At 37.3% G+C, this 26,490-nt stretch overlaps 1 long non-coding RNA gene across 1 annotated transcript; it reads right to left on the bottom strand.

Moving 5' to 3' along the window:
• Positions 1-930: 930 nt before the first annotated feature.
• On the bottom strand, positions 931-24,759 carry LOC103474220 (uncharacterized). Its single transcript, XR_535126.2, has 4 exons — positions 24,618-24,759; positions 24,422-24,537; positions 2,881-2,940; positions 931-1,013 (listed from the first exon to the last, which is right to left on the bottom strand). It is a non-coding gene; the product is annotated as an uncharacterized LOC103474220 (long non-coding RNA).
• Between the last annotated feature and the right edge of the window lie 1,731 nt (positions 24,760-26,490).

Genomic DNA, 26,490 nt, shown 5'->3' with positions numbered 1-26,490 from the left:
AATGGGACTTGTTTCTTATTCTGCGGCGGTGTCAGATTCCTGAATGCACTGCTGCTCACAGTTCCCGCTCAGGCCTCGAATTTGGCGACAGTCACTCTCGTATGCAAACACGCAGCATGCATTAATGATACCCTGCCATTTATTTGATTGAATTAATTGCATTTATTTTAGCAAAGCTTTCACTACTTGCAGAAAAACGACTTGCTTGCAATCTCGTTACATTTCAAGTAAATTTGTAGTTTTATGTTTTGCTTTGTTTTTTTTTTTGACTAATGGAGATTTCTTTGATGTTTCCAAGAGAAAAAAAAAAATTTGGGAAATAAAGCATGATCCATTTTCTGCAATAAGCCTCAAATCAATCTAAAATTCCTGTAATCAAAAATAAAAGCGTATGTTAGCAGCGCCACAAGAGTTTGTGATCGACAGCGCCAAGACCCGCCTCCTGGCTCTGATTGGTTGTTTCTGTTTAGCATTGGGAAAAGACAGGAGAACAAAACTTTTCTACAGATCATCTGTCTCATACCATACTTTCGCAAAAATAGTGAAAACATTTTCTAGAAAAGTTACCCCAGCTTCAATGATTAATCGCCGCCTACATTAGTCGTCAATAATTTCAGTAAATCGATTAATCCGATTAATTGCTCCAGCACTGTAATGTGACAGAGTGCTTAGAGGACAATGTGCCATTTTGGAAGACAAATCTGATCTGCTGCTGTTCTGAAAATGACTCTCGGATGAACCTTGCTCACTTCGCAGCTCCTCGCTTGCAGGGTGTGGAAGCAGCACCTTGCACCTCACTCTGCTCCCGTGAAGGCAGCCATTGTTTCAGAAAACAATGTGACTCCAGCCCTGCCCTCGACAGGCCCAGCACGTAGATCTGATTAGAGCTCTTCAAACAGTCGGCTGACCTGTGGAGGAGGAACGAGTAAAGCTTTCCCGACTGTGGAATGTGGAGGAGCTGGAGCGCCGTCGCCCTGAAGGGTCCGCCGCCGGCTCAGGACATGAGCACCAGCCTGAAAAAAAAAAAAACACAAAAAAAACACATGTAATGACTTTATCTTTCCGGTGTCTGCGGGCTTTATCTGGAGCATTAATGTGCTACTGGTGGTCAAACACTATAACAGTGCAATTAACCCCACCTACAGTCACATCCCATCTCCAAACAAACAGATGTTACCATAACAATCGGCTCAGTTTCTGACCGCCTCATGCCGTGTCCATGACAATGCAGCTGCTTCGGCTGCACAGAGGAAGAGCTGTGACAGAACGGATCATGATGTCTGTCATTGTTTTGTTTTTTTGGACTGAAAGGAGGCAAACTGCTCTGAAACCAGCCTGAGGCCATAAAGGCAACGGCGAGGTCGGAGCCGGGTTTCTGCCTGTGCATACCGAAACCTTGTGTTTTGAATTTAACTACACCAGATAGGCACAGACAGGAGGATTTAAAGCGAATGTGACAAGAAAAATGGGAATTATTAAACATTTCCATCTACTGTGTTTCTGTAAAAATAAAAAAAATCCTCCTATTCAGAGTTAGAGGGTGGAAAAAAGAGGCCACATTAGTAAAATTAGTATCTGTCCAAGTTCACACAATAAAAGAGGGGAAAATTATTACATGGAAAGCAATGAAGGCTCCTGAGACAGAGCCTCCAGGGGAATGGAAATTAGGACTGATTATGGCCATCGGCTCATGAAAGACTTCTGGAAACAGCTTAATGTGGAGCTCAAGCCCATGTCATAGTCCCTCTTTAAGGCAAAACACAATTTACTTTGTTTTTTTAATATATGTCATAACATTGTAACTGAATTCATCTCAAGTGACTTTACAGATCGATTTGACTCGTGGAGTTATATACAGCTGAAACTAAACATTCACATAATTCAAAACATCCGATTTTGAAATGCGTGCAAATCTATTTTCAGGCAACACCTGAAACACAATGCTTTTTTGCGACATCTTAATGAAATGAAGAATGAAAAGTGAAGACCTCCACAAGCTTGGTTTGTAGTAAGGGATAATCTACAGATGCCTAAATGTGCCACGTAAATTTTTTTTTCACTTAAAGCAAAGTATTAAAACTACGGGGATAACCCTTATACTTTAAGAAAAAACCCCGAAGATGGACGTGACTTGATGTAAAGGAGCAGCCCTGGAGTGAAAGTGAAATAAGGCTGGCTGAAACTAGTAAAAAAAAAAACTGCTAATAAATTTCAGTAAAACATGTTCTGTACCGACATGAACTGAAATGCTGCTCCTATAGGAAGAAGCCATTATTTCAAAAGCAACACAAGATGACAGATCAGAGCTTGGAAATTAAGATGGGGAAGCATTATGTTTCAGGAAGGACCTGAAACATAATGCTTCACTTTGTGAAATCTTTAAAAATATCTGAATAAATTAGCCAAGCAAAGGAAATTTCATTTCAACAAAAAGTAAGCTCCATCAGAACCAGAATCAGCACGGGGAGAAGACTGTGTATTTCCACAAGTTTCGTTAATCACTGGGCATAACCTGCAGATTTCTAAAGATGCCATGTTCATCTTTTCAAATGCTGATTCTAATAATTATTAAAAACATGAGAATAACCGGCCATCGTACTGTCTTACGAGAGAAATTAGTTCTGTGTCCAAAAGACGAATGTGACTTGATGTGAAAGTGAAGGTAGGCTGGCAGAAAATGCATCATCCATCATATAACACGTCCTGTCCTGAAATGGGCTGAAATGCTGCTTCTACAGGAAGAAGCCATTACCTCAAAAAGTTAGAATGCAAAACAATACGATATCATCAATGGAGGAACTGACTGCAAGAACGGATGACAAGGAGTCAGCTAAGTAAGGTATGATTAAGGCAACAAGAACCATCTACAGGCCTGATTACCAGTTGAAGTGAATGATTCACGTGGCGTCATCCTCAGAACCCAACACTGCAACACTGGTTCTGTTGGGGGGGGGGAAATGGGAAAAACTTCTATCAAACAAACGCGAGAAGCTTCTGGAAGGACACCAAGTCATGCAATCATTCAGTTTAAAAGGCAATTCTATGAAATATTGTGGTAACGTATACAAGCAGAATTATGTTTTTCACTATTCTCTTACTTTACAAATCAAAATAATGTATTTTTAATACAGACTGGCCCTAAGCAGGAAAGACTTGGATTGATTTAATGACAGAGGGGAGAAGTTATTTCTAGGCAGTGTACATCAATACCTTATATCAGCATTAATCCCAGTTCAGATCAGAGTCGGATGAAATCGATTCTTTTAATTCCAAGCCAATCATTTCGTCATCAGATCCACCGGTGTAAACGAAACGCAATTTAAGTACGAGTGGAATCAGTTAATAATGTGATTGAAACTGTTTTTATTCGAGGATGTTAAGCCAATTGTATTGAGTCGACCCCTCGTCCAGAGCCATCGCGTGGCAACAATGGAGGAAATATTTGATTTTAACAGGAAGTGACCTCCATCGAAACCAGGGTCAGGATGGGTAGGCATCAGCCGAGACTGACTGGGGGATGAAAGTACAGAGGAGACAATAAAAACAAAGAAAACATAAAACCACTGGTCCAGTAGTACTTTTTATGTTAAAGAAAAATGGAGTACATGATCTATTAGGTGTGAAGGATGGAACGACAGGTCGTCTGAGGTCAGGAAAGAAAGCTGAAGTTGCAGAGCCTGCTGTATAAAAACACCGCATTGACCCTTCCCTTGGTGAAAGGCCATTTGGAGTTACTCAGTTTTTGTTTTTCAATCTTTCTAGAATTTTCATCACTTCGTTTTTATTCATTTGCAACTTGCAAATGAGCATAAAACTTGGGATTTACGCCTGATTCTGGGTTCCCCCTCTCCCCTCTACTGTTGTCTTGTTTCTGGTCGTACCACACACAAATCGTTACGAATATAACCAACTAATTCCCAAACAATATTTCTTAATAAATGCTGTGCACATGAATGAGCTTTTTGATCAAAAACTGTCAGTTTGATTGAACTCCTCGGTCGGATCCTGTTTGGGAAATAAACATGAAATTAAATCAGTAGCTGATTATGGATTTTTTTTCTTGTTTATTCTTGGTATATAAAAAACAGCCTTCAAGTAAGAACTCCCATGATGCCCACAGAGGAGTCTGACATGTTCTTGCTCTGCCGCCTGTGCTTTCTTGTGCTCACTTTCTCTGTACTTCCCTTCTATACAATCCTGCTTTCCAGTTAATTTTCCTCTTTTGTTGTGCGTATTTCATATGGAGATTAGCAAACTGCTTCATTCAGTGTGTGAATGCAATCTGGTGGAACTGGTGTGGATTTTTTTTCCCCCTTTTATTGAGGATCATCAGAATAAAATATCAAAAGCGGAGTCGCAGCAATGTCTTTTCTGGACGTATTTTGTGGAGATTAATCTATTTGCGCCAAGGGCAAATGTATGTTTATAAAATGTGATGTTTTTATATGTCACTCTATTTCTACATATATCTAATGTTTAATACTACACGAAACATTCCACCCACTGATGGCTTGTTTTTTGGGTTTTTATTTTTTTTTATATACCCACATCCATTTTAAAACATAAAAAAGTGTTTTCTGGAAATATCCTGTGTTGCATGATTTATTGCAGAAGAATGTAGTACATTATTGTGTGCTGGTGCAGATAAAAAAATAAAAAAAAAAGTTTGCATTTCTACAATTATATTGAAAGTTCCTGCGACTTGGTGCGCCCAGTATGTTGCTAACCAAGATAACAGACTCTTAAAATAGTATTCTTTTGTGAGAAAGTAGCAAATATGCAGTTGTTTTTTTTTTTTTTTTTACAAATTTTCTGGTTTGTACTGCTTTTCTTAGATGGTGAAACCACACAATAAAAAAAAAAGAAAGCTCAACTCTTGCTAAATATTTTTTTGGTTTCTGTCATGTTATCTTACCTTTAAAGGTTTCTTCGCAGGATTAAAACCTGCGTACAGTAACCTCCGTTTTTTATAGGCTCCCCTGGTAAAGACATAGAAAAAGACCCAAAGGGTTTCACACTGAAAGAACCGTGACCTCTCTTCTCTTTTATCACCCCCAAACATTTTAATTACTGCTCTGACTGGAGATGTGGGAATTTTATGTGAGATGTTATTTTCCCGTTGCCAATTACTGACTTATAAATCCAATTTTTAAATAGCATGTTTTCTTGTCTTTGCCATTTTGAAGAGGAGCTAAAGGTAAAAGAAAGAGAGAGAGAAAAAAAGTCACCAGTGTTGGAGCCCAAAGGATTATTGGACTGTAGACAGGACTTCAAGATAAATTTGCTATGATCCAAATTTCGAAACAAAGGAGAAGTTCCTCAACTTCTGAAAAATTCAAAATTAAAGAAATTTAAAAAAGTTTTTGTTAAATTCTGAAAGTTTGGGCAACTACAACTTTTAGCAGGAACGGTCGTAACATGAGAAGGGGGTGTGAATACTATCTGGGCAGTGATTTAAGAGGCTATTGTCAGCGTCTGAGTCGGTGTGACAGGTGGCTTACTGATACCGACTGCAAGGTCGAGTGCTGGAGCCAGACCTGATAAAACTGGCAAGAAAAAAAAAACCCAACATGCACAATCACACACAGACGAGCACACATTTAGAAACACACACACACACACACACAAGCGTGCGCACGCACACACGCAGAGTCACGCTTTCTCAAAAAAAGTGACCCCTTATATGTCAGTAACGATATTAATTGATAATATAATGCGATTGAAAGGGGCAGAGATGATTAATCTGTCATAATTTAGTTTACACCTCATTGTATAGAATAATGTCACAAATAGCTGCGTTATTCTCTGCCTGAAGCTGTGTACAGAAGAAGAAGAAGGAGGTGGCTTTTGTGCTACCAATTAATCTTGTTCTTAATGTTTGAATAAATTGGTGTGGAGAGGAAACTGTTGTCATGTTTCTTGCATTAAACAAATGCACGTTTTTTTTTTATATAATGCAACACTACTGATTGTGGCACTGGCAATTGTATCAGAAATAATGATTTCTTTTGAACTTTTTGTGTAAATGTCCTAAAATTAACTTTTTCTACATTTTTTTCATCATGACATTTTCCTACTGCATCTAAATATGTACTTCTGCAACTTGTGTGAAGAATGTTGTGGTTAAAGTTACAAACAGAAATCTACATAGTTTCATTTTGTGTGTCTACAAAGTTTACTTTCCTTCAGAGTTCATTAAAAAGAGCAGTTTCCCCGAGTCTTTTTTTCTTTTCTCTCAATCTCCCAGGTTGGTTAGAGATGGATAAACAGTTTGGAGCTATGATGATGATTTATGGATGAATTTGTTTAATTTTACTATGGGGAAGAAAAAAAAATTGTACGTAGCTATTTGAGTTTGCTCTTTTTACAAGGAACACGTCCTCCACAGGGCATTTGATTACATAATATCAACAATAGGAAAAAAAAGACAAAAAACAGATCCCACACATGCTGTCAATAATAAATTAGCTTTGTGGTTTGTGCCAGAAATACTTTTAAACTATTTTGACAAATATGAGTAACTTGTGTGGAAGACATCTTATTTGAATGACAAGAAGGATGTGGAAGTGTGGATTTTTGGCAACAATGACTAATATATTAGAGCAATACAATATATGAAACATCAATAAACTGCAGTATTTCTTTCCATTTCTTTAAAAATGTATTTTGTTTTTAAAGATTTTGCAGCATCTTTTAAACCAGGAATGAAGTCGTGTTGTCTGTATCTGAAGGTCAGATGTTTTACAGGGAACACTGACCTTCTTCTTGATAAAGACCTTTTTTTAGTGGGAATGTGTCAAATAGATGTCAGACTGATGAGATACTTAAACTACAATGAAGTGCAGCGGTAGGAAATGTGGGTGAGTTCTGTGGACGTAAACAGGTGAAAAGAAAACATATCTACTGACCTACCAGAAACTTTGCTGGAAGAACTTTTTGCCCCCAGTATTTACACTTTCCTGTGTAGATCAGAGACACATGGCATTATAATGATCAAACTAACTGAACTGACAAGTCAAGAAATAATACTGAGATTAAAAAAACTGGACGAATGAGATAAATCAACCAACAAAAGGGAATGAGAAACTGTACAAGCCCAGTCATGTTCATTAGTAAGGAAATACTGGATAAATCTATATTTTTAGGAAGATAAAAGCTAAGTAACATAAATAAGTGCAATGTTTTTTGTTTTTTTTAAAAGTTATACAAAACAGTAAAATAATAATAATTTTAAAAAAGGATTAAGGGTTGAAACGTCATGCACCCTCACTCAGGCGACCCAGATGAAACGGATCAGGGCTCAGCTAAAATAACAATACGATCAAAAACATAGATAGTACTTGCTTATTAATGACTAAAGCAATTTTAAAAAAGCATAGTGCAGTTTAACCTTCAGAAGTGAAACACTGGCGATTATGTGGATAAATGTGAGGCTTCCACAAACACTGTTTGGCTCACTAACAAAGCTGGCTATTCTGGAGACACGGAGGTTAGCAGGACAAACCTCTGTGCGCGTCAGAGGAACAACTGCGGCAGAAATTACTGCATCCATCCATCCATCTGCTGCCAAAATGCAAGAGTCTTGTAGGACAGTTTGTGTCCAAAGCGGTCCGTCAGCACTCTGGAGAATCATCTGGAGAGCTTTTAATTTCCTCAGAGTGCTGGTTATTTAGGTCTCCAAGCTCCTGCTCTCAACTTCCTTCTAAACTTCTTCACCTCAATGCATAAACAGTCAAAGTCATCACTTTATGATCTCAAAACTGAGCCGTCTTGTTTTTGTTGTGGACCAAGTCTAGCATCAGTTTTCCACAGTTGGACTGACTTTCAACTGCCTTATCCTCTCCATTTCATTTCATGCTTTTTCACACATAGTCCAATTTTTTGTCCAATTTTTTTGGATGAGCGTAATTATCTCAACCCAAACACAGTTAAAAAGGAAGAAAAGATGCATAACGATGTCATTTGTCCTTTAGAGGAACTAGCTTTTGCTCTAAGGAGCTAGGTGACATGCATTCATTTTTGGAGCTTCCCCTGCCCTATTCTTAGACGCATGCATCTAAATTCAGAATAACATGTTTTGCTCACTGGTTAGAAGGTGATGAGGCACATCTGAGGTTGTGCAAGCTGCAGAAGCCTCTGATTTTTTGTGCACGGGTCTTTGAAAGTAAAAGCTTTCAGATTAAATACAATGCTCTGTTCAAGTCTTAATATAAAAACACTCTGCAGAGCAGCTAGACGGTTTTTTGTGTGTGTCCTTGTTGTTGTGTTGCTGTGGCTTTCATAGCTCCAAAAAAAATAAATTAATTATATGACAAACATTTCCACAGACAAACTCATTTTATCTTACCATTAAGGAACAAGCTTCATATTACTGAAATGGAAAACATTTAAGAGGCTGTAAGTGTCTCTGCGAACCATTATTAGCTTGTCCAAATGCTGTCAGGCTGAATCAGGAGGTGCGGCTTATCACGCATTGCAGAGAAAGTTTCTGCAGTGTCTGAGTCAACCATGCAAATGTCAGAGTGGCTTCAAAAAAAGAAAGAAAAAAGAAAAAGAAAATAGAGGAAAAGGAACACGCAGCCCCTATAAAAAGACTGTCCTATTTTAAGCCTTTAATTATGACAGAAAATATTTTTTTGATATCCATCAAAAGCTCATTGCCACTTTACGCTGGTAAATCGAAACCATCATCTTGTTATGTACCAATTTTTTTGTTTTTTTTTGTTTATTGTGTTAGTCGGTAATTCAGCCTGATTAACCTTAATACTCATACAGGGTCAAAGCAGCTCTAACAATCAACTAAATGTGCATCTTTATCCACTCTGGCTGCCTGCTGCTGCTGCAATTAGATGCAAGTGAATGCATTTGCAAAGCAAAATAGGATTAGGTGCTGGAGGCAGGCCTGGGCTCATCTAATGGTTGATGAGTTTCTTATACCCCCCTTTTAAACTTCCACACCTCTTAGCATGCACAAAATATTTAACGTCGAGTGATAATCCCGCACCTGCTCAATAACTTTCATCTGCTCAAATCGTACGATCGGAGAGTCTCTTAAAGAATCATAATGGTAGTTCTGCATCTTCCAGCCCATTAGCTACAAATCAGGCACACTTTGCATCACTGGCTATTCTCCAGAGCAAACCACCAGATTGTAGATTGATTTCCCATCGTCTTGGCAGCCATTATTTTCCATTCATTTTCAGTGTGCTACGAAAATAAGCTTAAAGAGATTTGAAACTTACTGGAGACGAGTAATCCATCACAGCGAGCGGCATGTTGCCTCTGATTTTTGTCAATGATGCATCTGCATCGCAAGCTGCTAAAGACTGGGTGCTTTAAAGAAGCGGACCGTTTAGTCTGTGCGTTCAAGGACGAGCGCCGTCCCACAGTCGATGTGGCGTGCTATCAAAGCAAAGGCCGTGTCGACGGGACCGCATAGTGAAGCTGAAACCGGTAATCATTCACATATACCCGATCTAGAATTTTGTTCAATATCGGGACCGATACAGGTATTAAAATCGGATCAGTGCGTACCCCATATCGTCTGGTTTCGGTTTTCTCCAGAGCCTTTATGCACGTCAGCCTCGACTCACTAGATATAAAAGAAATGAAACTACTGGGTCTCAAAATAACAGGCTGCAGTGGAGACTGGCAGCGCTTCGAATCGGGGGAGTAAGCTGATGATGTAACAAAAACAGAGCGACTTTATTACTGAATGCAGGCAGCTGGTTTGAGCATTATCAGGCAGGCTTCCTGGTCCCGGACAGTCATATCAGGAGGGAGTCGGTGGCTTTGACCTCTTTATTTTCTCCCCACCAGGCAAAACACTTCCCACCGTTTTTCTGCTCCGTAACGTTTTCAGAGCGAAATGACATTTAAACCCATCTCACAGTTAATAAAACCAAATATTTTAAGCATTCACGGTGCCAAAGAGCAGAATCACATGGACCTGTGTTTCCAGAGAGCTCATGAACTGCATAAAAAAAGTATTTTTATAATACTAAAAAATGTATATATGTATATTTTGTGCATTCCTTTTTAATAGAAAATGCCCTTCAGGGTTTCTGAAGGTCTTTCCAAATGCTTTCTGGAGCTTTGGCCGCCGTTTCATGTCTGGTAGCTGATTAATTTCAGAGGAATGATTTTTCCCCTTCAAAACACATAAGTTTGAGCAATGAATCAGTTAGGTGTAAAAAAGCTCTTAAACTGAAGTGATGTGTAGTTGCATAACAGATGTCCATGCAAAAAAATTACTTTTTTTTTTATCTTTACAGCTCTGCAAACAAAAAGAGTCACTTAAAAAATATATGCTAGTTTAAAAACAATGCATATCTTTCCAGACGTGTTTGTGAAGATAAACATTTTTTCCAATTTTAAATTACAGTCATGCAATAAATTAGAACATAAGTTCCAACAAAGCTTTTCTGTGAGCTTAAAACAACCTTTTGTAAAAAAAAATGTAAGCAAAAAATGTAATAAAAATATATTTTTATTATCAACCCTACATTTTTGTATTTAAAAGCAAAATTATTGGTTGAATGTCTTATAAATAAACTGAAAATCATAAAGAACAAGAGAAAAAAAGCTTCAAAAGAGTGTGTGTAATTAATTTAAAAAATTTGTTTCACTTTGTGAATGAAGTTACTGAAATAAATTGACTTTTCAATTATATTTTAATCTAATGAATGGGTCTGTACTGTAGATTATTTTTCAGAGCTGACATTTCTTCTTTTGCTTTCCGCTTGCTCATTTTTAAACAAATCTCATTTGCAGAGAAAAATCTGACTGCTTGGAAGAAAAAAAAAAAGTAGAGAAATGAGAAGTGAAACATTTTGGACTCAATGCTGCTGTTATGGTTCTGCTTTTGACCGAGGCCGCTACATCTGTCCGTAGTTGTTTTGCCTAACTGAATTTGTTGAAAATGCTGATTATGTAAGTGGATTTTGTACCACTCTCTGCCATTCCCTGGACGTTCTTTGAAGAGAAATGTTTGTTCTCAAAGAGTTTTTCTTGGTTAAATAAAGGTTAAGTTAAAAATTAGATTGGGGTCCCAATCACTGTTTAATACGGGAGGTAGACCCTGCCGAAAATCAAATGCATGTTGTTGCAGTGTCACTGAAATGCTAGCTGGTTTATAATTTGAAAGTTCAAAACATTGAATTTATAAAATAGTGGAACTGGTTCTGTGAGATGTTTCCAGACATGACTTAGATGAAACCAAATTGAAATGTGTTACCAACCAAATGATGACATTAAAACAGAGAGTAACTATGCCAACATCAGCCTAGCATTTCTGGTTTTGAAAATGACTCAGAAGGAGCAAAGTGCAAGTTCCTTATGTCCGTTTTAGTTTCAGAAACATTTTCAGAAATCAGGACAAAACTTTATGCGACACATTGTCAGGACGTTGCAGTAGCTTCTTTGACCCCTTAACTGTCACCCTCAAAACACCTAAATTTACGTCACTGGCAGGGGCGCAACTACACATTATTCAGGTGGATGCGAAAACATAAATCGGCGCCCACCCAGACCACGATACGTGAAGGGTAAAACTCGCTACCTTTACCTTGTTATGTGCGCGAGGTGAAGGAGCGTAAGGCTGAAGTGTATGGGAAAACATCATCAGCGCACCGCCCCTTCCAGACAGGGTTTTGGCGCCCCCTCTGGTGTTGCGCCCCTGTGCGTTGCATGCGCTGCATACCCACTTTTTGCGCCACTGGTCACTGGGGTCAGCTAAGAGGCTTTAATCTCTTAGTCGACCCCTTTAATCTTTAACCCTATGTTGTAACTTACGTAGCCCCAAAGGGGACATGGAGAAAAAAAGAAAAGAAAAAAAGAAATCCCGACTTATTTTCTTGAGATCCTGCTGACCATCTGTGCTGCCCATCAATCCGTCCTCCCTGGTGCAGATGTTTTGTTGCCTGTTAGATACTCAGCAGCTTCCTTATCGTTACATCCTACCTGTGGATTTTTCATCCGTTTTATTTTGTCGAAGATTGTGGCAAGCTCTATTTAAGTTATTTATAATTAGATTTCCTCAAGCTGCTCCGTTTCTACATGTTTTAAGTTTACATGACAGGCAGTTGAAAACGCAGCAGTTTAGTCTGTAGTTATCATACTGTAAACAAGAAAGTCCCATTGCTTGGCGTCAACCAAGTGAACGTTGTTTTTGTTGGACATTTTGCCTCTTAAATATTTTTGGTTTAACAATACATTCAGAGCATGTTGTTATTACGAGTGATTAAAGCTGTGTATGTGTAGTCGCTTCTGATTTATATTAATAAGCTTTACCCTGTCATTTCAGGTGCAGTGACCTGTGTAGTTCGGTGGACACGTTTTGACCGGTGAGCTACATTTGAAGACTGCCAGGCAACGTATTAATGTGCAAAAAAAAAAAAAAAAAAAAGTTTTCCGGGATCAGACGTCAGAGTTTAATTTAGTTTCAATAAAAATGTTTTCCATGACTGATACCGTTTCATTCTTGCAAACAATAATAGTTAGAAATTCAGATATTGTAGCGTTTTGACATCATGCACCGATATGAAAACCTTCTGTCAAGCACTGATCTGATATATTTATACGCAAGCCCAATCTGGAAATAAAAACCTATAAATCTCCCCCTTGTGTCTTCCGTTGCTGTGATCATTTCATCACGTCTCTGACCTTTTGGATCTCAAGAAAGTAAGTCAGGATCTCGAGAAAAATAAGTCGGGATTTTTTATTTATTTATTTTCCCTCCATGTTCTCTTAGAGGATCCATAGTAGCTGCACAAATTCCAGTTGAGACAAAATATCAGATGTGTTCAAGAAAAACAGAAACTCTAGCATCCAGAATGTTGAATTAGTATAATATTGATGAAATCATCAAATTGTGGCTTGAATTGAGAAACGTCATCGATAATCTTGAATGACTTGGACCAAAAATTTTGATAGACTTCCTACTTCATCATATAAAATATAACTTGTTAATTTTCTGTAACTTATACAATATTTACTCATCTTATAGCTTTAAAGAGTTTTTAAATTGATCAAATAGAGTCAAATAGTTGTACGATGACTCCATTCCAGCCAAACTAAGAGCATTCAATGTGAAGTGATGCACAACAAAAAAAGTTGTATAACTTGCCAGTATCACATTGGTACACACGGAAATTAAAAATTAAGAAAAAACAAAGCAAGAAACCAATTTATATAGTACAATTAAAAGCCAACATTAATCAGCAGTTTCATATTTTGCTTTATAAATGAAGCATTTCGCCTCGTTTCTGGCTCATTTGGGGAATCGGTACTCCCGTTGCATACTGTTGCAGCCGTGCTTGTGGGACACACAGGGGTAAAGCAATTACTCAACCTTGTCAACCCTGTTTTCTCGTTGGATGTCTGTATGGACTGATAATGAGAAGGATTGCCTATCTCTACCTCTAATTAGACAGTCTCTTTAAATCTTCGTATATCCTGTCGTCCGTTACTCGCAGGAATAAATCACGTTTCCTTCATTCATCTTCCGGACACCTTGGCAACTGCTCCGAGGACAACAAATCAGTAAACTGAGCGGCATAAGTAGCCTGTTCACACTTGAATAACCTGCGTGTCCCACTAACTTATGACGCGCCATTTCAACCAACATACCAGAGATAGCCCCTGATATAAAGCTATTTGTCCTTTCATTTGTGGGTGTTCAGTTAAAATGATGTGTTAGGACATCATTAAGATGCACTTGAAATGTTATTCATATTTAAAAGCATATTTACAAAAAAGAGAAAAAAAATGCTTTGAAAATCTCCATCAATTTTTAAAAGAAATCATAAAATTTTCATCACTTTTAAATGATGTTTTCGGAAAATATGACTTTAGTTTAACTTAATCAGAGCTGTCATTTCTGTAAAAGTAAAAAACAAAACTTCAATCTCTTCATTTGTGGGGGCAAAAAGCGAAATGTGGCATTTACCAAAATGTCTCACTCTTAACGAACTGCATCCTGGTTTCCTTTCATGTTCAGAAGGAAACATTTCACTCTCCAGCTTCACAGCTAATCTGAAGGGTTTGAAGCACAATCCCTTTCCCATGAGTACATTTTTAATTCTACAACATCTAAAAAAGGTGCTTTCTCCCCCTAGTTAAAGCTTTCGGTAAGTATAAAGCTTCCAGGCACATCCAGTTTCTTTTTCCACTTGATTTGACTGAGAAATCCTCACCAATTTTTTTTTTAATCCATCCATCTGGTATCTTGTGCTCGTCTGAGATGGTCTTATAGATCTACATCAACACCCTGAATCTGCTGCAATTCAGAGAGTGATTCAAGAGTAATTTCTGGTCAAAGATGTGTGCATGTTTTTCACCCGGTTAACACCTCTGTTTTGCCTTCAGAACTGCCTTAATTTGTGACAGAGATTTCGGCCTATCGTAGCACGCTAGCATAAAAAAGGTAATGCAAATTTGTTAACTTGTACATTGAAGATCAAAACTCTTATTTATTGACATTATGTAACCTCATCATGTTCAAGAAACCAATCTGAGATGATTTAATCTTCGAGACATTATGCTTTATCCGGCTGAAAGTACTCAGACGAAGTTGATGTGCCTCCAGCCATAAAGGACTGAACTACAGGAAGTTGGCATAAGAACTACTAATCCCACAATGTACTCCATCAAAGAGGTTCCAAGAGGAGGTAGAGGAAGAGTTTCAGGAAAGAAACTGATGTCATGGGAAGGAGGTCCGCTTCTTGTAAATTACCTTAGCATAAACAATTTAAGAGGTGCTTTTATTTTAATCCTTCAAGCTGATTGGTTACAAACAGGCCAGTGCTTTATGTTTATTCTCAAGTTTACTGAAGTTTTCCTTCCCTTTCTTGCCGCTAAGCACTATAAAATAGTTCTAAAATGTTTTCTTAAAAGCTAAACGCTAGCCAAACTAAGGTAATAGCAAAATGCTATTGAGGCGCTGTGCTTTAGCCTTCCAAAACACAGCTTTTCACTGCTAGCATTCATAATCAATAAACGTTATTTATGGCATTTAGGATTAAAAAAAGTTTCTAAAAAACAGCAAAACTCTAGTTTCTTTCCAGCTGTTCAAGCCGCCATCTTGTGAAAGGAAACATGCTCTGGACTGACCTGCAAATCACCAGCCTTTTCATCTTGTGCTCTCGGCTTTGATCGCTCATGAACAACAAATCAATACACTTGATCTCCTCTTCTTGAGCCAAAGAATGACCTCAAATTTTCAGTGAAGAGACACAGATTTTACATTTTCAAATGAGAATTAGGGATTTCCACAGCACAGTGGGAGCATCCTCAGTTGCATTTGGTGTTCAGCTCTCTGGAGAGCATGAAACATTTATTCCATCAATCAGTGTTAAAGAAATGGACTCAATTAAGTTTCATTTTCAAATGATGAGTGATTAGGCTCCCTGTTTGAAAAACACAAAAAGCTGCCAAATTGAATCCAGTCAGATGTCATTTAAGCATAGTCCACAAATATTCTCATTTGAAGGCGAGCGTTTGTTAAATACGGTTGGGAAAAAGTTTTAAAAATCCAACTTAAATTACATGGGATTGCAATAAAAGAGGCATTGAATGCAGAACTCCAGCAAAAGCCTCCACAGGAAGTTTTCCTTCAGTGCTGAATGAAAAAAAAAAAAAAATAGAATTTACACAACGAAGTTCATTCTGTTCTCTACCAATGTGATTTTCTTAGCTTGCAATTTTTATTTTTGTGAGAGAAAGGGCTTGGCTTGATACATATTTTTTTCAACAAATGAATCACAACAAGCCCAACAGCAGCAGAATCAGATTCAGACTTTGCCCACTGCCTGTGAAAAAGTCAGCAGGGGATTTACCACAAGACAAGTCCTCACAGTGGTGAATTTTTTTCATTCGGCTCCAGAAAGACATGCGAGAACATGATGCAAAACCTCCACATGAAAGTAGAAAGTTTTCTATCAAAGACAATAGAAAACAACTGCTAGTACATGGATTTAAAAAAAAATTAAATGGGTTGGATAGTAAGATAGACTAAGAATGAACAGCTTACTGATTGACAAGGTAAGGGGCGGAGCAATTTAGTTTTCAGTTTCTTTTTACTTTTAAGTTGGTAGAATACTGAAACATAAAAAAGCTGCAAAGAAAGGATTACTTGTTTGGTAAAAAAGTACAACAATATTTCCTTGGCTATGAGAAATTTCTGTTTGGTAAGTTTCTCCAAAACATCTGGTTATATTTGGTCATTGATGCTTTATGCACTCTTCCGTCACAAAGCAATTTAATTTTTCACCTTCACTCACCCAGTGATGTAAATCCATCAACCAAACAACAAATACAGTCTGCTGATTGTTCACACTGAATAGATTCCAAAAAAACGTCTAATAGTGAGTCAATTTTCTGAAACATCAAATTTTGGGTTTTTACTTGTAAGACAATCATTTAGACAGAAAAAAATAAAAATAAAACCTTGAAATATTTTCCTCTGCGTGTCATGAATCTCTATAAAATGACTTTTTTCATCTCATGAACAACAAATCAATGCACTCAATTTATTTTACCTAAACTATTGCACTTTTAGGCAATGTTCTAAGTTTGACTGCATTAAAGCCAGAGGACTAAGATGGGATGTCGCTCATATTCATGTGTTAGATTCAGCAAATGCTGAATGAGAATTTGCTCAATAAAATTCAGATTTCCTACACTTTTAACCTGTCCCCCGTACAGGAGGTGGTCTTGGCTTTCTGTTCTTTCCTTGCCAGGCGCTGCATTTTACTCTGCTGGAAATCTCCTACACCTCCATCTACTTCACAGTGGCTTAATACTGTAAGATCATTCTTGAAGATAGAAAAACTTTTATTAACAGTGAAAGGTAATTCAGCAAAATTTACTCGCAAGTGGGCACCTTTTGTGACGTACATAAAATTTTTGCCTTTATAATGCGTAGACTGATGTGATTGACTCATCATGTCATCATGTGACTTAAGATTTACAGAATAAATAGGTAAAATATTGTTACCTTTTAGCTTCTCAGTGCCATCCTTCCCCTCTATCCCCCCCTCCCCCTTTTTTTTTTTTGAATGTTTTGTTCTATTACTGTTTTATTATTATTGTTTTTTTTTTGTTTTTCTTTATCTATACTTAATTTGTCTAATTGTTATGTCATTACGGTGATTTATGTTTGCTACGGGGAAATAAGGGAAAAAAAATAAAAAATTTTGGAGAAGTTATGTAAATTGTGCAAAATGTATGTAATTTCAATGAATGTATGATCTCCTGAATAAAAAAAAAAAAATAAAAAAAAAACATATGTAATTATGATGAGCAATTGGAGATTTTGTAAGATTAAACGAACTTGATAAATATATATCCTACCAGAAAAAAAAAAAAGATTTCCTACACTTTTAAGCCAGCTGAATTAAACATAAATCAAACAAGACCAGCGCATTGCCACACGCAGATTATTTCAAATCTTTCTGTGCACATGAAACAGGCGTGTTTCACAAACCCGAGTAACCTGGAGTAACAAAAGCACACAGAAGCTCTCCATCTTGGTTCATAAAGACAGCAACACAGCAACATGCCCGGAGGCACAAAAAGAAAATGTAAAGTCCTCAACTTCACCATCAGAGTCCAATACCCAATATGTCCTTCAGCCATCGCTGTATTGCTTCTGTATCATAAAAGCATGCTCCTCCTCTTTAACTGGACTAAATGTGGCATGTGAACGTGATCCAGAAGCATTAAATGTAATATTTTTCAATAGTGCAGAATTACAAAGCGATCCGTCTGTAGGCTCAGCGAGGAAGAAAAACATAACTTCACTTGTTGTTCCTTCACTGGGAGCGCTGACCTTCACTGTGATGAGTTTGAAACTAGAAGGCTGTTTGCACAATTACACGCCGTTGAGTCTTTGTGTTCGCCGTCTGCGCGGAGTTAAAACCGTCTACAAACAAAGAAACCAATTCCGGTGCGTCACGAGTGGTGTGAAGTGGAGAAATGAAAATGCTACGGGTTTTGCAGTGCGTCAGAAAACTTTGTGGGCTTCATTTAAAAAAAATCATTGATTTTCGTCTTTTCTTCTGGGATAATGGGAACAAAAAGGGGGCACCTTACATTTGTGTCTGTATGCTTTCTAAAATACGTCTGGGGAGGGAAAGCTTTAAAAGAAGACTTCTCCAACTTGGTTGTTAAATCTCGGTTTCTTTAAACCTGCCTCCTTTGACAGATGTAGAAGGACTCTCCAAGTTTTCTTTTTTTTTTTTTTCTTCCTGATTTACACTTCTAAGGAATTTTTTTTCTCCCAAAGATAATTGTGAGAATTGGGGCTTTGTTTGCAGTCTTGGCTGTTTACATGCAGCCTGCTCTGTTTGTTATATGAACAGAAATGTTGTGACCCTGGCTAAAGCCGGTTCAATTCCAAGAGAAATAAGACGTGTCATAACCCAACAATTTTTACATTTTTTTTTTTGTATGAAAGTCATGTTGCATTAACTCTGCTAAATCTCCTTTCCCGGAGGTGCAATGTCTGCTCCGTGACATGTTTTAACCACCGAGGCCCTCACATTACCTCCGGGCACCGTTTCTCTATCCAGACATGCGACTTGTCGAGACAAGCCGCACACCTCTTGTAAAGGGTGAGAGGTCAGTTCGTTCGCGCTTTCTGAACCCTGACAGATGATATCCTCTCCATTTCAGGTCGGGGAGACCTCCATTTTCCCCTTGCCATAAGGGCAAAAAAAATAAATAAAATCCATTCAGCAAATTTTCCTGAGTCACAAATCCCTGGTTTCATGAGTCGACCACAAACAAATCCTAAACAAAAATAAATAAATAAAAAAATCAAGGGCCTGCAGAATCATTTGAAAATTCTGTAAAACCTTTCTAGAAGGTCTTACATGAATTCACTATAACCTTGGGCCCCAAAAAGCAGTAAATACTGACAGATTTTCCATGACAAATTATTTGCTTCCCAACAGATTTCTTCCGCTCCCCCCCAAACGTCAAGTCTTCAAATCATCAAACAAATGTTAATATAGACATAACCTGAGTAATTACAAAAAAAGCTGTTTTGAAGTGAAAATTTTCATTTCAAGAACGATTTAAGTCGAAATGGCCACATCTAAAAATATAATCTCCCCTTTCCCAAGGCATAAATTAACTTTAATTAACCAGATTTTCTGTTTTAGTTTCACTCACTACACCCGATTACTGCCTGACCTGTAGAAGCAACATGCTACAAAAACAGAAACTGGGAACATGAGGTAGATAAAAAGATTTCAAAAAACAACATGATGCTCTGATCCGAGTCTGAACTGAATCTAATTTGCCAAAAAATATCTATAAGATTAATATAACTTTTGGGAAAACCATAGCAGTCAGAAGCTGACTAATGGAAACGTAAGCACAAAATCCTAAACCAGAATATCTTGAATTCAGTGTCTGAACTTGCCTTCAAACACTCTGATTTTGGTCAAATTTTTCCAATATGGGTTAATTAAAATTAAATTAAATTAATTTAATAGACACATATTCCTAATACATAGCTTTGTGTTTCACTTAATTGAATCATCTTTTGAAATTGTATTTTCTTACACATCAACTTATAATTGTCTTATATTTAAATTTGAATAAATTACATCAGATTTATATTTGAGCTTTTTGTGCGTGAACAAATTAATGGGACAACATTCATCTTTAAATCATTAATAATCACTCAAACAAACTACAAGAACTCCATTTATTGATGGAGATCATACGGTTCGAGATCCTTGCACAAGTTCGTGGAAATCCCACAAAACATTTGCAAGATCGTGCAAAAGTTTTATCCTGCAGGCTTCAGTTAACCCTTTAGTCCACAGCATCCTCGCTGCGGCGATTACAGGGCATTTGAAATATTAAGAGGAAAAAGCTTCTAACGTCAGAAAAAGAAATATCTGCAATGACTCATTCACCCCCCAACCTCACTCATTTACATCTCCACGAGTTCATGAAAAATGAAACTTCTTAAAGATATCTCTTTTTTTTTCTGGCTCCTTCAAACCAGTGGAGAATTAAAGAGCTGAGAGCAGTCTCTGCATTCTGATTCCATGACACGGAGACCAATTAAAAGTCACCGGTGTTGTTTCGAGGCTGCAGGGCACAGACAGACTGACACCCTCGGTGCAAAACAGCATACTCAAGTGAAAACCAACCAGCAGTCTTTAAAGCGAAATTACACTTCTCGTACATCATTAAGTCTGTGATGTTTAGCTCTCTCTGTTAGGTGTTTTGTGATCAAAGCAACAATTTACATTTGATATTTTGCACTCGCCTCCATCTCATCTTAACCTCGCTTTACGCATTCCCCACTTTTCAAGTCGTGCTTCCTGCATTCTTGGCTGAATTTGTCAAGACTTGCTGCATGCTTCGCTTAAATATTTGGAGCAACGCAACCGAGAACACGTATTGTAGCCTACAGTTATAAAAAGAAAGGAAAGAAAATCAACACGCAATAACGCCTGTATGTTCTGATACGATAAACTCAAGTTAACCTCCAAACATCTTCCAGGTTTCCGCGACACATTGCGGTTTTTGGTCGCTGCACAGCTAGTAAATGCAAATTAGCTCGCAAATTACAGTAATTATTTTGTGAATGCTGGGTACCTTCGGGACAAATGCGAGAGGAAGAGGGAAAATGGCAAAAGGTTAGCAAATTGCTAGGTAAAGACAGCTTCTCTGTGTATTGGCTCTGCAAAACAAATCATTCTGTAAAAATAATTTGATTTAGGACCATCAGAAGAAGATAAATAGAAGAGGGAAATAAAATAAAGAGCAAACTTAGTTCGGTTACTCATATCGTTTTGCTTGCATGTTTTTTTCCAACCTATGCCTGGGCGATAAAACCAAAATTAACTGACAGAGGTAGTTAATTAAGGTGTATATATATATATATATATATATATTGTCTTGATTTTTTCCCACAGATTATCTGTTTCCTACTGTACTGTCTCAACATTGCAACAGTTTTAACGAATGTGAAAAACAGCACTTTTAGTAAAAGTTGCATACTTGCAGCTTTAATGTTGCCAGACTGCAGCTGCAATGGTGCAACATCTGAAAGCACCAATTACTCTCCCATGAGTTGGTTCTCAGCAGTTCATCAGGGGTTGGGTCACAGTACCATCCAGATGTCCTCCTGGGGTCCGGGAGCAAAACGACTAACCCCATTTATCCTCTTTTTGCTTACTTATTCACTCAAAGTAACAATGATATATGAAGGCTTCGACGTAGATCGATGGCTGGACGGAATGTTTTTCCTCCTGGCTCAACATGATCTCATACCATATTCACATCACTGCTGCATCCCGTCCACTTGTGAATCACCTGCTTTATTCTGGCGCTTGTGAGCAAGACTCTAAAGGACATGTTCTCTGCTTGAGGCTGCAACTCACTTCCAACCCACTGAGAGGCATACACTATTTTGGCCTCAGGAGAAGCCGTTTCTCATCCAGGGACCTTCCGCAACTACCGACTGCCCCGGCGCCTGCTGAAGGTCGTATCTGGGAAAAGAAACCACCAGCTGTGCGAGTCTGGATTTTTTCCCTCCAGCACTGGCAGCCTAAAGACCTGCCAGAAGCCCAGTGTCATTAATATTTGAACCATATTTTGTCATATTTTATTCAGCTGTCACCAAGCTGATCTATCTGGAATAAAGCAGACTGAACAAACACCCAGTACACATGTCTTACAGGGAAATAAAGTCCTGAATTTATATTTATATATATATATATATATATACACACATTTTTTAAACCTATTTTTACTAGGCCTAGAAAGAAATAAAAGTGAATGAAACAAGATGTTGAGATTTTACATTAAACAGCATACATCGATTTTGACCAACATATATTGAAAGAGCTTCCAAGAAAAGAACCAAGTCCAAAAATGTAGACAAAAGACCAAACAACCGAATGTAGTGCACACTTTGTTCCAGTAGATGTCAGTAATGCACATCTAAACATTGATTACCAACTGCCATAAGAAAAGAAGAAGAAGAAAAACAGGAAGGAAGCATAGATAATACATTGATATCTTAAATTAAGTTATTTAATAGAATTTAATAATTGGGTGATATTCTGGTCCACACTCCATACCAGTTGGTGGCGGTAATGCATTTTTGTTGCTTGCCAACCGCCAATAAACATCAAAGAAGAAGAAGGATTAGCCTCACCAGGTGAGACTAATTAACTGAGTAGAAGCAGCTGGCTAGAAGCAACAGAAGGAGGCTGATGACACAACAGGGAAACAACAAAAATGTTGGAAGAAATAAATAAAAAACTCCAAACTAAGATGGGTATAGGAGGTAATATGTTTAATTGGATATGGGATTTTTAATGTGATAGATTTATTCAAGTCAAAATAGGATCTCATGTTTCACAATCATGTAAAATAGAAAATGGAACTCCTCAAGGAAGTGTGGCAAGTCCAACATTATTCTCAGTTATGATCAACTATATTTTTAAAGAATTATCTATTAGGTTTGGCAAGTCACTTTTTGCTGATGATGGAGCATTATGGAAAAGGAGAAGGAATGTAGAACATCTTATTTTAAAACTTCAGGAAGGTATAAATGAAGTGGGTAAGTGGGGGTAGAGTGGGGCTTTACATTTTCAATTGAAAAGACAAAGGTAATGTTTTGTACAAATAAAAAAATGGGGGTTGATAAAAAGTTGTATTTATATGGGAAAGAGTTAGAAAGGGTTAACTGTTTTCGTTTTTTGGGAGTAGTTTTTGATAAGAAACTAACTTGGGAAAATCACATAGAACTTATGGAGAAAAGTAAAAAGGTTCTTAACATTATGAGGTGTTTAGCAGGGTTGACATGGGGTGCAAGCTTTGAATCACTTAAGAATATTTATGTGTCACTAATTCGATCAAGAATAGATTATGGGAGTGTGGCGTATGGTTCAGCAGCTAAAACAAGGTTAAAAAAGTTAGATGTTATCCAAACCAGAGCATTGAGAATTTGTTTAGGGGCAGTTAAATCAACGCCAGTATGTGCTTTACAATACTTGGGTATTGTAAAGCACATATAATCAGGAGAAATGCAATTATGCATCAGAAGACAGTAGCTAATGGTTAATTATTGGATACATTTAAAAAGGACATAATGAAGATCACCCAGTTAAGAAAATATTTGATAAAGAGGAAAGAAACAAATTAATAGTTTTGGGTGGGTTGGGGATGACGGAGCAAAAATATTTAATATATACTATAAAGAATTTAGTCCAACAGTATTGTGGCCATTGAGACCTACATGGAACTATATCAATGTAGACGGATCACTATCCAATATTAAGAAAAGAAATACAATAGATATTTGCCAAGGATTTTATAATCAAATACAGAATAAATATAATGACTATTTGCAAATTTATACTGATGGTTCAAAAGACCCCAAAAAATGAAGCAACCATCATAGCAGTAGTGATTTCTGAATTAAAGATTAATATTTCAAAAAGAACATCTAATTATTTGAGTATATATGCAGTAGAATTGTGTGCCATTTTATTAGCTTTAGAATGGGTGGAGGATACCAATATAAATAAAATAATAGTTTGAAGTGATTCATTATCTGCATTGTTGAGTATTGAAAAGGGACGTACAAATAATCATCAAAATATATTATACGAGATTATGGCTGTTCATCATAGGGTATGTGAACAAAATAAAAATATTCTGGATTCCTGCTCATGTAGATATTATGTGCAATGAAAAAGCAGATAGGTTGGCTAAGGAGGCAATTAAAAAAAGAAGATATTGGTATGCCAATAAAGTTATCTAAATCTGAAGCCAAAAGTATAGTTTGGAGAGAAAGCAAGAAGATATGTAAAATTAGGTGGTATAATGAAATAAATGGACGACATTTATATAGGATACAAAATACAGTTGATGTAGTAGGAATCAGAGGAATAAACAGGAGGGAGGAGATAATTATAAATAGAATAAGAACCGGGCAGTTTTTTAAATGGAACTCTTTTTAAGATGGGGAAACATCTTACTGGTTTATGTAGTTGGTGTGATACTGTAGAAACGATGGAACATGTTTTGATTAGTTGTAGAAAATATGCAAATCAAAGAAGATTATTAAAAACGGAATTAGGTGTTAGTGGGGAATTGAAATTTGAGAATGTGATCGATCAGTTAAATAGTATGGAGGGGAAAAAGAAGATTTTTTGTTTTTAAAAAAAATACTGGGATCTTTAAGAGAATTTGAGGTATAGATATTAGGACCCAATAGATGGCAGTAGTGCAACATTAATGGATGCAAGCTGCCGTTAAAACCTAAAGAAGAAGAAGAACTCCAAACTAAGGTAAGAACAGTAAACCAATATCCAAAAGATCAATACATGTATTTAAAATACTAGTCTTTGTCATGTTTTGGAGCGATTGTGTTGCTTACCTTCTGCTTCCTCAGGAAAAGGGTTGGAGCAATGGCGCTGAAATGGTTGCTCTCACACCTGTGAGCAAGCTACCCATCGTCTGGTTGGCTTCATATTGTGACGACCCCCTCAACACCTGACGGTCGACCACAAGACTCAGAAGTGAGTCTTGTGTTTTTCTGTATCTTCCTAGAGTAGTGCAGAGTAAAATCTTACCTGAGTACCTGCTGGATTCTTGAGTTTTAAAACACAGCTCAAGGTTCTCATTCTCCCCAAATTCAAGCGCTTGGACGCTCCTTGTCCATTGTCAAAGTCTCACTCCATCTGGTTAATGTCTGGTTCGGTTCTAGCCAAGTTGACTGCGTTTGCATTGTGGGTGGACATGAGGAGACGCTCTTCTTACGTTTTATTGGCGATTAGCAAGAAAAGATTGGTGGATTACCGCCACCTACTGGTACGGAGTGTAGCTCAATGTTTATTTTACACGGTTAATGTTTTGTTAATCGACTTTGTTCTCTTGAATTCTTTTACTTTGTGAATTTCCCTGTAGTATAATAAATTAAAAATGTTTCTTTATTTTTTCTAAATTCCCCCAACATTAACCTCCTTTCTGTCTCATATCTCCTACATACTAAAATTATATTTTCAGATTCTTCACAATAGTGACATTTTCCCGTATTGCTTACTTATTGTAAATGGTGTATAATTGAGTCCAGTGTCAACAAATAGGTGGAATGTGAAGTTTGATATATCGTCAACTTCCCAAAATAATGGCCTATGTAAATTTGTTTTTTTTTTGCCCAATTATTTTTTTCAATAGAAAGGGACCATGTTTTTGTGCAAAAAAATCACTTTGCCACCACAAGCCATGCTGGATCCATACTTTCATGTTCTATGAATTTACCACATGAATGTTGGAGTTGAAATGGTTCTTGGGAATGGTTATTTGAGCAACTGTTGCCACCCTATTATTTTAAACCATCATTAACCCAAACCCACTGACTTGCATGCAAGCGTTTTGAGGGTGATAGTTAAATCTTGAATCCGGATCTCTGTTTTTCCGACCTGTCCTTGTGGAGACGTCTACATAGGGCCACTTAAGCATAATCAACCCAGCATTTTGTAATCTAGCTGACAGCTTCATGCTCTGGTGGTAACTCACTGTACTAATCCTATTACTTATTACTCACATAAGCTGAAGTTGATCCTGCTGTTGACAGTTTCCAAGTAGGAGCAAATTTAATGCAGATAGCAATTTTGTTTCTGTTTTATGTTAAATATACTTTTCGCTTAAATGCATTTGCCCACCATGTATGGAGGTAGGTAGTATTTTTTTTCTGTCTGTGTAGCATAAGCAAACAAATTGCTCAATTTGTTATGGATGAATGATCCACTGAAATTTAAAAGGTCTGCAGTTTCTGTTCTCTCTGTATTTTCACATTCTTCTTAAGCATTATGTCAAGGTGACTTGTTTTTAGCTTAAAAAAAAGCTGAACATGTTTTAATGTTAAATCAGTTTTTAATGCTGCTTTTTATGACATAAAACCCAAATTTAGCACCCTTGTTTTTCTAGTAAATGACAAATCGAGGAGGTCCAACCAGAAACAAGTTCCGTCTTAATGTTGCTAAGTTACTGGCTAAGGTCAAAACAAAAACAGGTTTCTTTGTGATTATTTGACATTTATTAAACGTAACAGATGCAGCTATGATTGCTAGGGTCTCAGTTTCTATTTTTATCCAGGGTTTGGTGCTATCTTAATGTTTTCTGTCAGATTTTGTTTATTGCACATCTTTTAAAGCTCTTGCTTGTTGAGTTTTTTTTTTTTTTACTGTCTACGTTGTGATGTCCTCGGTTTCTTCGGTTCCCTGCCTTTCCGTTTCAACATCTGCTCCAGATTGTAATAGCACACCTGTATTGACTCAATAATCCTCCCATCCAGTGCTCATTTTCCCAGGTTGCTTTAATTTACTGTCACATCCTCTTTTCGCTCCTGCCTCACCATCTGCACTAGCTTTGTGGCGGCTCTGCCTTGTGCTCTCTGAGCTTCCATTTGTTTAAGGGATGTTTTTTCCCCCTTCTTCCTTTGTC

This window comes from Poecilia reticulata, linkage group LG13, assembly GCF_000633615.1.
Source record: "Poecilia reticulata strain Guanapo linkage group LG13, Guppy_female_1.0+MT, whole genome shotgun sequence".
Classification (NCBI taxonomy): Eukaryota; Metazoa; Chordata; class Actinopteri; order Cyprinodontiformes; family Poeciliidae; genus Poecilia; species Poecilia reticulata.
This window is presented reverse-complemented; position numbering and strand designations above follow the sequence as displayed.